The sequence below is a fragment of the Akebia trifoliata genome, chromosome 16 (assembly GCF_017979445.1).
Source record: "Akebia trifoliata isolate Shusen 1 chromosome 16, ASM1797944v1, whole genome shotgun sequence".
Lineage (NCBI taxonomy): Eukaryota > Viridiplantae > Streptophyta > Magnoliopsida > Ranunculales > Lardizabalaceae > Akebia > Akebia trifoliata.
Window position 1 is genome coordinate 4663023 of NC_141390.1, and position 15906 is coordinate 4678928.

Here is a 15906-nt window from a genome sequence, read left to right on the forward strand (position 1 = left end):
TGATATATAAAGAAATTGTTTCAAAAGCACCATTTTTTTTATTCTTTTTTATATCATATTCAAACTACTTTAATGCACATAGACAAAATTTTCCATATAAAACATGGTTTGAATACCCTCTGAGGCTGGTATGACAAGTCCAAGATTAGAGTTGAGTCTCGAATATTTTGAAAATATCGATCAGGTTGCCTGATCCATTTGCTTGAAAAAGTCCAAGAAAATTAAATATTCCTTTAAAGATGGCTTATAGCTTACTTTTGGTATTTGTCAATATTTTTTTTTTCTTTTTATAACTTTAGAGCTGATTGGTTTACATACCATCATGTTTATAAACCTGGTATCTCATCTTGTTTGGGCACTTACCATTGAATCCTTTGTGATAGATTTACAGTTTTTATATTTCTAGTTGAATAAATTTTTTTTTTTTTTTTCTATCATAAGATGGATTCATATATAGGTATTCAATCACAACTTATTTTATATAAATCACAAGTGTATAATAATTATTAAAAAATCGATTATTTATAAGGAATACAACATAGAACTAGTTGACTCGGTTGAATTTTCAAAAAAATGAGCCAATTCATATTTCAAGGATCCTTTTTGGTTCTATGTGGAGAGAAAAAGAAAGAAGGAAAGCAAACTACTTTCCTTCCCTAACAATTTAAGTATCGCTTCCCCAACAATGTAAGCATCGCTTCTTTACCCTAATCCATACTCCTCACTACCAAGTCGGACTTATATTTAAGAAGGAGAAGAAGAATAGCACAATGTAATTAGGTGAATCCAAAGAAGGAAAATGGAGAAACAAATTTGTTTGAATGCAACATGGGATGACGCCAAGTATTCTTCCCCAATGCCAATAATTGGCCTATACATAGCGGCAGGTACTTCAGCATGCCTTCTATTTATGGTTTGTGATTTATTTCATGGATTATATGATAGGAAGCCATGGATACCATGTAGATTTTTAAAACTCAATTCCCTTACACTCTCTCTTATTGCAATTGCTTTGAAACTCCCAGTAGCACTTCAATGCCATCTGCTCAAGACCAACTGTCCAAGCTTAGTGGCACTGTCTTAATATGCATCTCTATGTGTATTTTCTTTCCTTCACTCGGAACTCAGAGTCATTCTGAACGTCTTTCAAACATAGTTTCCTTGAGCATCTTTGTAGTAACGATTGTTGTGAATGTCTGTATGCAGATGGTTACTGGTGTCATATTCTTGTTCATAGTTGAACATGTCATAGTCATGTCATGCATGCTATTAATGCTTGCATTGTTGTGGATCACTTTGGATTCTTTTAAGTGGGAAATTTCCCACACTTCTAGATTTGTTCATGAACTTGAAGAAAAGGACCCTCAAAATTCAGAGAGTAAGAGTATAATACAGATGTTGAAGTCATTTTATATATCTAGTTGTACACAAAACCATGAATTGGTCTTCGTTACTTCCCCAACGTGTTTAGTTGTGTGCATGCTTTCTGCACTTTGTGCCCTAGTTCTATCACAGGCTGCACTTCGATCTGTTGTTCTTAAGAAGGTGGATTTTCGATGTGGAATTTCTGATTATAAATGGTCAATGTGGATGGTTGTAGTGACTCAGATTATCACTGTCCTAGTAGGAAGTATAACCACCATGTTCAGATTGTTGTCACTAGCCCTTATAGCATTTAAAGACGGAATAAATGTTTACGAAGTTTTATCAACTTTTTCAAAGCTCCACATTTTTATTTCGTGGGTTTTATCAAATTTGTCAAAGCTCCGCACTATTTCATTCTTCAAAATCCCTCTAATGGTTTTCATGACCATCTTCCAAACTATTAAGAGGAATGTTTCTATGGTATTCATCATGGTGGAAATCATTATGGTCATACTGGGTGTTCTTGTTTATGTGATGCTCAAGATACCTTTTCTGTGTGCCAAAAAAATCAAGAAATTTTGTTTTGGTGTACAAAGAAACGATGAAGACCGTGACATGAATCTGCAAGAGTGGATACAGAGAAACTGTGAATATGACATGAGGAGATGGATGGACAAATATCAAAGGAATTTCCTGACTGATCATCTCATCCAACTTCTTTCCAAAACTTGTCAATCTGAAGCCAACAAAGTTTCTTGTCTTTCAGTGGTAATTTTTATAAGAATAGCCACAGTTGCATTACCAGATGCCCTTGGTGCTTCTCTAATTCGTACATTCGACGAAGTCTTTGGAATCATTTATTTCATTGACTAGAAAATGAATACCACAGCCGAAGATAAAAATAAACTTGCAGTGGGAAAAGAATTGTGGATGGAGAGGAACAACCCCTATCATTGGTTCCATAATACATTCATTAAACCGTTGGTAATAAAATTGTATTCTCAATCTCCATTTCAACCTCCATTGGACTTATATTTCGCACTTTGGCTTACTGAAGAATTAAAAAGATGCAATGGACATTCCAATACTTTTTATAATGCAGAGTATTTAGCAATTAGTGGTAGGCAACACGACAAAAAAGTTAAGTATGCAGTTATTGAAATTCAAAACCTCTGTGAATTGATGTTCGGACAACAGCCAAGACAAACCTACTCATCAATTGATGAACTATACGGTCACATGGAGCAACTATTTGTGGACATGTTGCACTTTTTCCTCTCTCAACTCTTACTTGCCATATTCAAGCATCTTGTTGAGAGCCCCATTCAAGAACGTGAAGAAAGAGCAAGACTTGGGCTGAAATTTCTTTACAAAGTTGGACCGTTGGAGAATAAAGTTAATTGGTCATTTCCTGATGGGACTGGTATCATTAGCTTGATAACCCCTCAAGTTCCTGCGACATCTATTCAACTTTATCATTCATTAGTTGCTGGAATTGGTGCCAATAGCTTGACCACCGCTCAAGTTCCGGCTATAGACACTCGGAGTATCGAACCAGTGGAAGACAATTTTGATGCAGATGATGAAATTCACGAGCTTGTTTGAGTAGCATGGAATGTAAGTACATTTTTTAACTTATTTCTTAGCATTAATTAGATGAATTTTTTTAATGTGCTTAGAACCATTATTTTAAATATTTTCCTTTCTGATTAGGTGAATGAGAAGGATGAGAAGATCTTAGTCTGAATTGGGCTCTCCAATAAGCATGAAGCCAAGAACCATTATTTTAAACATTTTTTTTTTTTTTTGTGTCTATGAGAGAATACGATAATGCATTTTTTTGTGATTGAACATAAAAGGGAATGCCATCAATCTAAAAAAAAAAATAGGGTTTCTCAAATATTGATAAAAAATGTTTGCATGTGATTCAGTTTTATCTAAGAGACAATATGCGGAAATGACACTAATACACCAAACTTCAACCTAAAATAACAACCTCTACTTTGATTTCTCTTCCCAAAATCAGTCATCTTCTATCTCTTGGGGGAAAAGTTTTTCCTGATTTTGATCCTTAAGATTAATCTAGTATAACTTTCTATCATAAGATTTTTTTAAAAAGAAAATTCCAAGTTGTACATAGGAATAAGGTAATATTCAAAATGATGAAATGAAAATGAGGTTAAATACGTTAAAATTGATTTTCTATAAAAGTTGAATAGTTGAAGATAATTGATTTTGGGATGAAAACTAAATGAGTTTTAGTTAGAAGTTGAAAGATATAAGTTATTTATATTATATTTTCCGTTAGTGCAGACAAGAAGAATAATGTCAATAGGCATACGATTTGTTTGAAAATGAGTGATGCTAAATGCACATTGTTTTTGGCCAACGCCCAATGCCCTTTTATCTCTCCTGCCCATAGTGAAAAAAAAAAAACTTTTTGATTTGATAATCTTGTGATATTAAAATCATGATCTGATGGAGTCGTAGAGGACAAAATTATATGAACTTAAAAAAAAAAAGTTATTTTTCACTGTTGAATTCTTTCTTTCAAATTTGGATGCACTGTGGCTGTCCACTTTCTACAAGTTCAAAAATTAATATTTTTTTACTTTCTTTTTTTCATATATGAATATTTTCATGAAATCTAAAAGGCTGTGTCGTTAGATTGTCAATGTGATAATCAATGTGGGACCAATGACCCTTTTAAGATTTGAAATCTAAAAAAATAAATATGTGGGCAGCGGCCAAGAGAGAAACTCTCTCTATTGCTGATGTCATTGCGCCACATGTCAAAGGTTTGTTGGGCTGTGATCCAATACGTTATAGGGCGTCTGGAGTGTTGGCCAAAAGCAGCGTCAATTTAGCATTTCTCTTTAAAATATCCATCAACGTTTGAAGGGGTATCCAACTAGGTTAAAATATTGGGTGGGAGGGAATATTTTAAAAGTTGGGTGGGTGATAAGATCAAAGGGGCATGAATCATTCCTCTTAAATCTTATGATCATGTCGAAGCTTGGAGGATCTGAGTGAGCAATGTAGGTGTGTAACGGCCATGTACTCTGACACCTAGAGTTTAGGTGTAGCTCGCCCCGGAGTCACCCGGGAGCACCCATGTAATACTATGTAAGGCTCGTTATGAAGCCATGTCAGCCCCCGTACCAGGGCATATCTGTTAGCTTAGGGTACATGTCAGCCCCGTGCCAGGGCACCCTTATTAGCTTAGTGGCATTTTCGTAATAAGGGAGTATGACCGGCCTCCACTTTTGATGTTTCCTTCTGGAAACCTGGATAAGGAAAGATATCTACCTTGTAGGAAGGGTGTCAGTGCTATCCCAATCCCCGGCCTACACCCACGTTGTTGAATCCCAGCTCCGTGGAAGTCCCGCGTGTCATAGGATCATCAATTGCTTGTAACGCATCTATTGCTTTTGTAACGCGTTGCACCGTGTAATCAATATTATATCAACAAAGTTGCTTCCGGGCTTTGCCTCGTGTTGCCTCATTTACTTGTTTGCTAGCTACGTGTGTGTGGTGTATGATCATTTTACAGGCTTGCAAGTAGATTTGACCCCCTTGCGCTGCACGACCTCGCTTCGAAAAGAATAGGGCCGTGACAGTTGGTATCAGAGCTACAGTTGTTTGAGCACAGTTGGTTTCCCCTTAGCTCTTCTCCCGAGATTCCATTAGTTCACGCGAACAATGGTAAGAGGAACTACTAGTACCGCGGACCAACCCGCTCCAATCACACCAACACCAGCACCACGTACAAACAAGGACCGCATTGAGGTATTGGAGGAAAAGATAGGTATGCTATCCGGTATTGTTGATGGTATTGCGCGATTGGATGATCGACAGAACACGCTGGAGGAAAGATCCGAGACATTCCGAGCTAGAGTGACTGACCTCGAGGAAGATACCCGAGGAACCATAGCCAATTTACAGGAACAGATCACGGAGCTCACTACAAAAGTAGGCCTCCTGGTAAGAGCCGTTGGTAACGAGCGGCCTACCGGTAGTGATGCTCCTCCCTCGCGCTTGCGAGTCCCCGAGCCACGCGCCTTCAGTGGTGCACGCGATGCGAAAGAGCTTGAGAATTTCCTGTTTGATATGGAACAGTACTTCCGTGCAGCTCGACCGGATTCAGAAGAGGTAAAAGTAACAACTGCTTCTATGTATCTTGCAGGTGACGCTAAACTATGGTGGCGAACCAAGTACACCGAGATGGAGAGTGGCCAATGCTCCATCGATACATGGGAAGACCTCAAGAAGGAGCTGAAGAATCAGTTCCTACCCCGAGAATGTGGAGTTCATTGCCCGTAGAAAGTTGAGGCAACTCCAACATACAGGTACAGTGCACAACTACGTCAAGCAATTTTCTGTATTGATGCTTGATATCCGTGACATGTCAGAGAAAGACAAGCTGTTCTCATTTACAGAAGGGCTTAAGCCTTGGGTTTAGATAGAACTACAGAGGCAACGTGTGCAAGATCTCACGACTGCTATCGCCGCAGCTGAGCGGTTGACAGATTATTCTCCCGTGGATGGGAATAGAAAGAAGGTATCCAATCAGTCGAAAGGGTACTCTTCACAGAGTGAACGCACACATGGGTCTTCCAAAGGTAAAAATAGAGGATCTAGACACAGTCCAAGCAGGAGATCCCACCGGGATTCCTCCCCTTCGAAGAACACAGGTACCCAGTCCAGCAATCACCGCAACATGATTCAGTGTTACTTGTGTGGTGGTCCTCATAAGACGTTCAATTGCCCGCAAAGAAGCAAGTTGAACGCATTGTTAGCTTCCCAGAGTGACCCTAGTCACGAGAGTTCAAGTGAGAAAGATGAGGATGAATCTTCTCACATGGGAGCTATGCATCTGTTGAATGCAATGAAACAGACCTCTGAGACTCAGAAGATCTGTCAGCGTAAGGGTCTCATGTATGTTGATCTGGAGATTGGTTGTAAGACCACCCAAGCAATGGTTGATACGGGAGCTACACATAGCTTCATTGCCCCTGCAGAGGTGAAGCGCCTCAATATCCGGCTCGAAAAGGATTCAAGCCGAATGAAAGCTGTTAACTCTGAGGCCACTCCTATACAAGGGTCGGCCAAGTCCGTGGCCATCAAGATAGGTCCATGGAAGGGTAAGCTAGATCTTCTCGTAGTTCTACTCAATGAGTTCCGAGTTATCATTGGGATGGACTTCTTGCGACAGAACAGGGCCGTTCCAATGCCATTTGCCAACACCTTGGGCTTGCTAGGTGAAAGTCCAAGCTTCATTCCTCTCTCTACAGGTAAAGAAGAGGGAAAGATGATCTCAGCCCTTCAGCTGAAGAAAGGGTTGAAGAAAGGTGAGCAAACGTTTCTTGCTACCTTACGAGTTGAACCTGATGATCAGGACTATAGTTCAACTCCCCCATTGGTTAAACAGGTTTTGACTGAATTTGATGATGTTATGCCGGAAGAGCTTCCGAAGACCCTACCGCCACGTAGGCCGATTGATCATCAAATCGAACTAGTACCTGGTACCAAGCCTCCTGCAAAGGGGCCATACAGGATGAGTCCTCCGGAACTAGCTGAGCTACGCAAGCAACTTGATGGACTTCTGGAGTCTGGATTTATCAGACCTTCGAAGGCACCTTATGGGGCGCCTGTTTTATTCCAGAAGAAGCATGATGGGTCATTGCAACTTTGTGTAGACTACCGAGCGCTGAACAAGGGTACCGTCAAGAATAAGTATCCGATTCCACTGATTGCCGATTTGTTTGATCAACTTGGGGCAGCCAAGTATTTTTTCAAGTTGGATTTGAGATCAGGGTACTATCAAGTACGGGTTGCAGATGGAGATGAGCCGAAAACTACCTGTTCTACCAGGTATGGTGCTTATGAGTTCTTAGTTATGCCTTTCGGCCTTACGAACGCACCTGCGACATTCTGCACCTTGATGAACGACCTCTTCAGACCGTACCTCGACAAGTTTGTTGTGGTATATCTCGATGACATTGTGTTATACAGTTCTACCTTAGAAGAACACGTTCAACATTTATGCAAGGTATTTCAAGTGTTTCGCGACAATCAGTTGTATGTCAAGCTAGAGAAGTGTTCATTCGCTCAAGAGCAGATTATGTTTCTTGGTCACGTTGTGGGTAATGGACAGATCCGGATGGACATGGAGAAAGTGTGAGCTATTGATGAATGGAAAATCCCATCTACCGTCACAAAACTCAGGTCATTCCTCGGTCTTGTGAACTATTACAGACGTTTTGTCCAAGGGTATTCCAAACGGGCCGCACCTCTCACAGACCTGTTGAAGAAAGATCACACTTGGTCCTGGTCGGACAAGTGTCATGAGGCGTTTGAAGACCTCAAGCTTGCTGTTATGCAAGATCCAGTCTTAGCTCTACCCGACATCACCAAGCCGTTTGAAGTTCAGACAGATGCATCTGACTTTGCTATCGGAGGAGTGTTATTACAGGATGGGCATCCACTTGCTTATGAAAGTCGGAAGCTCAATGATGCTGAGAGACGTTATACCGCACAGGAGAAAGAGTTGTTAGTCGTCGTCCACTGTTTGAGAGTTTGGAGACATTATTTGTTAAGATCACAGGTTCATGTGAAGACTGATAATGTGGCTGTGAGCCATTTCCTAACTCAGAAGAAGTTGACACCAAAACAGGCTCGTTGGCAAGAATTCCTCGCAGAGTTTGACTTGGCCTTGGATTACAAACCAGGAAAGAACAATAACGTAGCCGATGCCTTGAGTCGCAAAGCAGAGCTAGCAGCACTTTAGCGACAAGTTTCTCAGGTTACCAACACTTTACAGCAGAGAATTCAGGATGGTTTGAACAGTGATCCCCAGGCGAAGGCCATATTGGATATGGTGCAGAAGGGGAAAGCACACCGTTTCTGGCTTCGGAATGGGTTGTTATATACCACCAAGAGCCGCATGTTTGTTCCACGTGCGGACGGGCTAAGACGAGAACTGATGAGGGAGTGTCATGACACTCCATGGGCTGGCCATCCGGGCTGGCGCCGCACATTAGCTCTCTTGGAGCGAGGATACTACTGGCCGAACATCCGTGATGATGTGTTAGATTATGTGAAGACCTGCCTCATTTGCCAGCAAGACAAGATCGAGCGCGAAAAACCAATCGGGCTACTGGAATCGCTTCCAGTCCCCCAAAGGCCTTGGGAAGTGTTTCTATGGACTTTGTCTCAGGTTTGCCGAAGGTTGCAGAGTATGGATCCATCGTTGTGGTTGTGGACCGTTTCTCCAAATATGTTACATTTATACCAACCTCGACATATTGCTCAGCAGAAGAAACAGTGCACTTGTTCCTCAAACATGTCATCAAGTATTGGGGTGTGCCCAAGAACATTGTCAGCGACAGAGATTCAAGATTTACAGGGAGATTCTGGACCGAATTGTTCAGATTACTTGGGTCTCAGTTTGACTTTTCGACCAGTGGACATCCTCAAACAGATGAGCAGACTGAAAGATTTAATGCCATGTTGGAGGAGTATCTCAGGCATTTTGTCACTGCCAACCAAAAGGATTGGACGAATCTACTTGATGTCGCACAGTTCTGTTTCAACCTTCAGAAGAGCTCTTCCTCCAACAAGAGTCCTTTTGAACTTATTACTGGCCAACAACCTTTAACTCCTCATACTATTGTTTCAGGATATCAGGGACAGTGTCCAAGGGCGTACAAGTTTGCTAAGTTTTGGCAGGACAACAATGAAATTGTCAGATCTTACCTTGAAAAAGCGTCTAAGCGGATGAAGAAATGGGCTGATGAACATTGTCGACCAGATCGTTTAAAAGTTGGTGACTTAGTTCTACTCAAGACAGATCAGTTGAGAAGGTTCAACCGAGTACAGCGAGCACACAGGGGTCTACTACAGCGTTATGAAGGTCCAATGCTCATCCTCTCTCGAGTCGGCAAGGTCTCCTACAAGCTGAAGTTACCACACTGGTTACGCAACATTCACCCTGTCTTCCATGCCAGTTGTCTCAAGCCATTCCACGCAGATCCAGCAGATCCAGTGCGCAGCATTCTAACACATTCACCTTCTCGTTCAACAATCCAGCCGGAACGTGTTGTCGACAAAGTTCTCGTCGAACGGCAAGTCAGCAGCAGTTCAAGCAAGCAGCAGCACATAGAGTACTTCGTCACATGGAAGAACTTGCCAGAATGTGAAGCCACCTGGGAAAGAGCAGAGAACCTATATCCATTCAAGCAGAAGATTGAAGAGTTTCTCAGGGACAATGCGACGAGGACGTCTGCAGAATAGGTGGGGGAGACTGTAACGATCATGTACTCTGACACCTAGAGTTTAGGTGTAGCTCGCCCCGGAGTTACCCGGGAGCACCCATGTAATACTATGTAAGGCTCATTATGAAGTCATGTCAGCCCCCCTACCAGGGCATATCTGTTAGCTTAGGGTACATGTCAGCCCCGTGCCAGGGCACCCTTGTTAGCTTAGTGGCATTTTCGTAATAAGGGAGTATGACCTCCACTTTTGATGTTTCCTTCTGGAAACCTGGATAAGGAAAGATATCTACCTTGTAGGAAGGATGTCAGTGCTATCCCAATCCCCGGCCTACACCCACGTTGTTGAATCCCAGCTCCGTGGAAGTCCCGCGTGTCATAGGATCATCAATTGCTGGTAACGCATCTATTGCTTTTGTAACGCGTTGCACCGTGTAATCAATAATATATCAACAAAGTTTCCTCCGGGCTTTGCCTCGTGTTGCCTCATTTACTTGTTTGCTAGCTACGTGTGTGTGGTGTACGATCATTTTACAGGCTTGCAAGTGGATTTGACCCCCTTGCGCCGCACGACCTCGCTTCGAAAAGAATAGGGCCGTGACAAGGTGGTACTCACTTTCTCTTCCTTGATAGAGAAGTTCATGAGAGGAACCTTTGTGGTTAAACCCTCAAGGCTTGGTTTACAAGGTCAATCTCTTGGGACCAGACCAAGGATTTTAAGATCAAGCCATGGATGGGCTTGAAAGTCAATTTATAGGACCTAAGATCGAACCAATGAAAGCAAGTCAAAGGGTGCGACTCATAGGGCTGAACTCTCTACCAATGAGAGTAGAGGGTTCGGCCTTGGGCTATTTTCACATATCTCAAGGCTTTCTCGATTTCAGATCAATTTTTATGGATCTCGAAGATCTCTTAGAACTTTTAATAATCCCATGGAATGCGTCAGTTTTTGGTCTTACATAAATTATGTATTTGAGCTTAACCATGAAGAATTTTGTGTTACAATGAGTCGTTTGATTGATATAAAAGGAAAAAGAATCGAAAGCACCATTATTTTTATTCTTTTTTATATATCAAATTCAAACACTCTACCAAATTTTCCATATAAAACATGGTTTCAAAACCCTCTGGGCTGGTATGACACGTCCAAGATCCAAATTGAGTCACCAATATTGTTAAAATATCAATCAAATTTCTAAACATTCGGCCAATTCAACCAGATTTTGTACTTTGATGTACAATAATTTATTTTTAACGATTTAAATATTTATTATCTAATACCTATAAATATAGATTATTGGGGAATGACTTCTCAAGTCGATCGATCCATTAGCTTGAAAATGTCCATGAAATATCAATTTTTTTCCCATTTCCTTTAAAGAGGCTTATAGCTTAGGCTTGGAATTTGACTTTTTTTTTCTTTTCGTTATTTTGTCGTTTCCTTTTTATAACTTCAAAGATTATTGGTTTATATACCAGGAAGTTTATAAACCTGGTATCCCATCTTGTTTTGGCACTTACCGAGATTGAGTTGACTTATCTTATCTCAGACCATTAAATCCTTTGAGATTGAATTGTACTCATTTTTATATTTGTAGTTAAATAGTTATAATTTTTTATTATAAGATGGATTCATATGTAAGTATTACAAAGGATATTTTTCGTTGGGTATTAAGGGGCTGTTAGAACCCAATAGGAGTTTATCTATAGGCCCGAATCTGACTTCCTCTTGATCTAGATTATCTGTATCATTATTTTTCAAAATAGGAGCTTTTAGCTCCACCTGTTCAATGACACCATGAGGTCTCTCAGTATCGAATATCTCCTTCGCACTGAATATGACAGACTCATCGAATATAACATCCTTACTGATAAGAAATTTCTTCCCTATTACATCTGGGCATCACAATCTGTAACCTTTCTCTCCAGTTTGATATTCAAGAAATATGCATTTCTTTGCCCTCGGTTCAAACTTACCATCATTTACATGAGTATACGCTAGACATCAAAATATCCTCAACCCAGAATATATAGCAGAAGACCCTGACCACACCTCCTCGGGAGTTTTGAACTTAATAGCACTGTTAGGAGATCTATTTACTAGATAACAAGCTGTGTTAACAACTTCAACCCAAGACTGCTTTGGCAAACTAGAAGTTGATTGCATACACCATGCCCTTTCCAATAGAGTCCTGTTCATTCGTTCTGCAACTCTATTCTGTTGTGATGTTTTCCGTACTGTATGATGTCGCACAATGCCCTCATCTTTATAGAACTCATCTAACTCTCCAATGTAAAATTCTGAACTATTATCAGTTCTCAATTTTTTGATTTGTTTTCCAGTTTGTTTTTCTATCAGTGTCTTCCATTGCTTGAATTTGACAAAACCTTCATCTTTGCTCTTCAAAATAAATATCCAGATTTTCGTCGAAAAATCATCAATGGACGTCAACATTTATTTGCCTCCACCATGTGATACAACCGGAGATGGACCCCATAAATTAGAATGGATATAATCCACATTACCCTAGGTTCTGTGAATACCCGTATTGAACTTTACTCTATACTGCTTCTCGAAAACACAATGCTCACAGAAGTTTAATTTTCCAATTTTCTTTCCGTTAAACAAACCCTGTTTGCTCAATACTGTCATCCCTCTCTCGCTCATATGCCCGAGGCACATATGCCACAATCTGGTGGTGTCTAAATCTATTGTTGATACTGACGCCAAACCTGTAATTGTCTGTCTTTGCAATGCGTACAACCCATTCTTCTTCAGCCCTTTTATTATCACAAGAACACCCTTAGAAACCTGAATAACTCTACCCAAGGAAATCAAATTTTTCTTCAATTCTGAAATATGCCTGACATCTGATAACATCCTCACAATACCATCAAACATCTTCACCTGAACTGTGCCTATCCCCACTACCTTACAAGCAGCATTGTTTTCCATAAGAACTTCACCCTCATCAAAAGGCCAATAGGTTGTGAACTAGTCCTAATTGGGACATATATGATAGGTGCACGCCAAATCAAGAATCCCCTTCTCACTGAAGAGATTGGTAGAAACTGAGAGTACATCACCGTTTCCATCTGCCACTGCTGTATCACTAGCATCATGGTCATTATGATTTTGTTTTCCCTTCCCTTTACGCTCCGGACAATTTCTTTTAAAATGTCCCTCTTGATGACAATTGAAACACTTTAACTTTCTAGTCTTCAATTTTGATCTAAACCGTCCTTTTCCATTATGGTTCCCTTTATGATTTGATCTCCCCCTAACAAACAAACCTTCACCTGGGCTTTTTGTAATTCCATCTACTTTCTTCTTTAATTCCTTAGAATTAATAGCAGATTTAATCTCCTCAATCGAAACAGTAGTTTTACCATACATTAGGGTGTGAACGAAATTCTCATACGAGGGTGGTAGAGAACAAACCAAAAGTATGACCTGATCTTCTTCATCAATTTTAACACCAACATTCTTTGAATTCAAAAGAAAATTATTATATTCATCAAGATGATCAGGAATAGAAGTACATTCTCACATCCCAAGGATGTAAAACCGTTTCTTTAGATACCACCAATTTGTGAGAGATTTTGTCATGTATCAAGTTTTTATCTTTGTCCATAGTAAATCTGTCGTGTCTGAATCATCGAATTCTTGCAGGACCTCATTCCTCAAAGACCACAGAATCGTATTGTCTGCCTTCTCCACGATCTCTTCTTTCTGTTTTGGTTTCAACGATTCAGGAAAATTATCGCTTCCCAATAGCGCCTTATATAAACTTTGCTGAACAAACAAAACTTTCATTCGAACCCGTCATAGATTAAAATTGTTCCTTCTATCAAATTTCTTGACATCATACTTTGCAGCCATAGCTCTGATACCAGTTTGCTAGAAAGAACCCTATGATCCGAAGTATAAATCAATAAGAACACAAGAATTTCACAAGATACAAGATATACGTGGTTCGGTCAAAGCATTGACCTACGTTCACGGGCGAAAACGACGATTTCACTATGATAACCAAAAAAAAAAAACTAGGTTACAATTTCTCTTTGCCTCTCGTATATCTCTCTTACCATTTTAGGGTTTCATCTCTTACCTTTTATATACTTAGGGTTATAAAGAGGCCAAACGGGTTGGATTCAAATCCAAACCAAATGGGCCCAATATTTTACTTGGGGGCAATACCTCCGGACCCCAGGTAATGGTGGGGAAACCCCACATATTACCAATTAAACGTGTTATACGGGTCGTTAACGAATCATCAAAAGATTCGGGTTGAATCCACGATAACTCTCCATATACAAGAATAGAAGACATAACCCAATAACTATATTTGCACACCTTCAAACATTATAAAGATCTATTCTAGCCCTTAATTTCTAATTTATCTAATTTTTCTTTCTAATTATTATAGAGATCTACAATATTGTCACAAAGGTTTTCGATATATATATTTTTTCTCTCAGTTATTTCTTTTCCTTCTTTTACACCTATTGATGTTGTAGACTTTCCCACATGAAAAAACCGCATTCATTTTTTCTTGACTAGAAAAATATTCATATAAGACATAATTTAACAAAAAACAAACTTTAAAATAGATGTTGATTTTGTACAAACTTAAATTATATTAAATTAAATTAATTTAAAATTTAAATTAAATTTAAATTTACAGTTGATTTAGGACAGCAATAAAAAAATTTCCCTTTATTTCCATTTTTGGTGGATGTGGTATTAATTTGCAAGTTCCGCATCCACATCTACACCATTGTAGTTTATCAATCCAAAACCAATATCCACATCCATTGTCATCAGCATATTTACTACTATCAAATCCAAATTCAGTTTTATAATTTAAAGAAAAAGATAATCATAAAACACTAAATATGTGGCCTCTTTCAAGCTTGTATCTATTAAAAATGATTGATGCTGTTGATTTTCTCTGACATCAAACTTAGCGTAATTATGTGGGAGAGTTCTACTATGATACACTATTAATTTTCAAATAAGTTTTGCATGGATGTAATGAATCCACATGTCAACAAGGTTGGCTTAGTAATGTGTACATCTGATTAAAGGAGACCAGAGACACCATCCTCATCTCCAATCAGCTCATTCTAAAACTTCTAACCCATATAGGACAAAACCCACTGGCTAAGGTGGGGGTGCCCTAGCTAAATTGCTAGGCACAAAAACACATGCCCAAATGATCAAATTTACCAAGATTTTAATCAATGGACCCAAATGGATTGCTACATTGGAAAAATTACAGCACAATCTTGTAAAATTCATGAACTTTGAAAATGGATTGACCCACCAGTCAGACCGCTTCGGATGGATCGACTTAGTCAATCATACTTGTCAATGACTGGTCTGGTTTTCAAAACATTGGTTTGGAGAAAGAAATTGTCTGATTTTTTTTGTATATTTTGAATGGAAACAGTGTGACTCGGAATTACTTTGAGAACCTGGTCCGAGCATTGGAGAATGGTCTATCAGACGTGGACTCACACGGTTCATGCAGCAGGGCTGCCAGTTCCAAGGGTTTGGGTGGGGGCAGCAAAGGAAAAGGTGGTAGGGGCAATGACACAACGTCCTCCTGATCTATCGGCCCAAGTCAGAGTGTGGATGACTCAACCCATTGGATTTGCGAGTACTGCACCTTCGCCAATGTCAAGTCTTCGACCACTTGCCAGATTTGCCATCAGCACCGGTAAGTGCTCCAGTCCCCATACTCCTCCACAAAGGTTACTGCAAACCATATTGGGAGACGTTGAATCGGCCTTGCGTCTGGCATTTTCGAGTTAAAATTTCCCGGGGACCCATTATGACCAAGAAGGATATTCATATTATTGGTTGGTCACCTCTGATGCTCCAAATGCAATGAGAAAGCAAGAAAATGGGGATAATAAACAGAAAAAGAGGGAAACCAGCCTTACAGTCTTCAATGTTTGTGTGTCTGACATGATGAAGTGAACACTTAGAGTGTGTGATAGCTTGCTCTCAAAAAATTTGTATATAGTATCTTTATCTATGTTGGGAAGTGGTTCTTGGTACTGTTACACTGACTATATAAACATATCAGTGGGCACAAATGCATATGACTCATTTGTAATCTACCTTCGCTAATTAACACCCCCCTCCCCCCTTTAGAAAGATGGTTTTTATTTCCTCTTTTAAAACAATCCCATTGTAATGTAAATGAACTTTTCAGCTGGAATAGGATGGATCATTAAGCGAAAGAATTATCAGTAA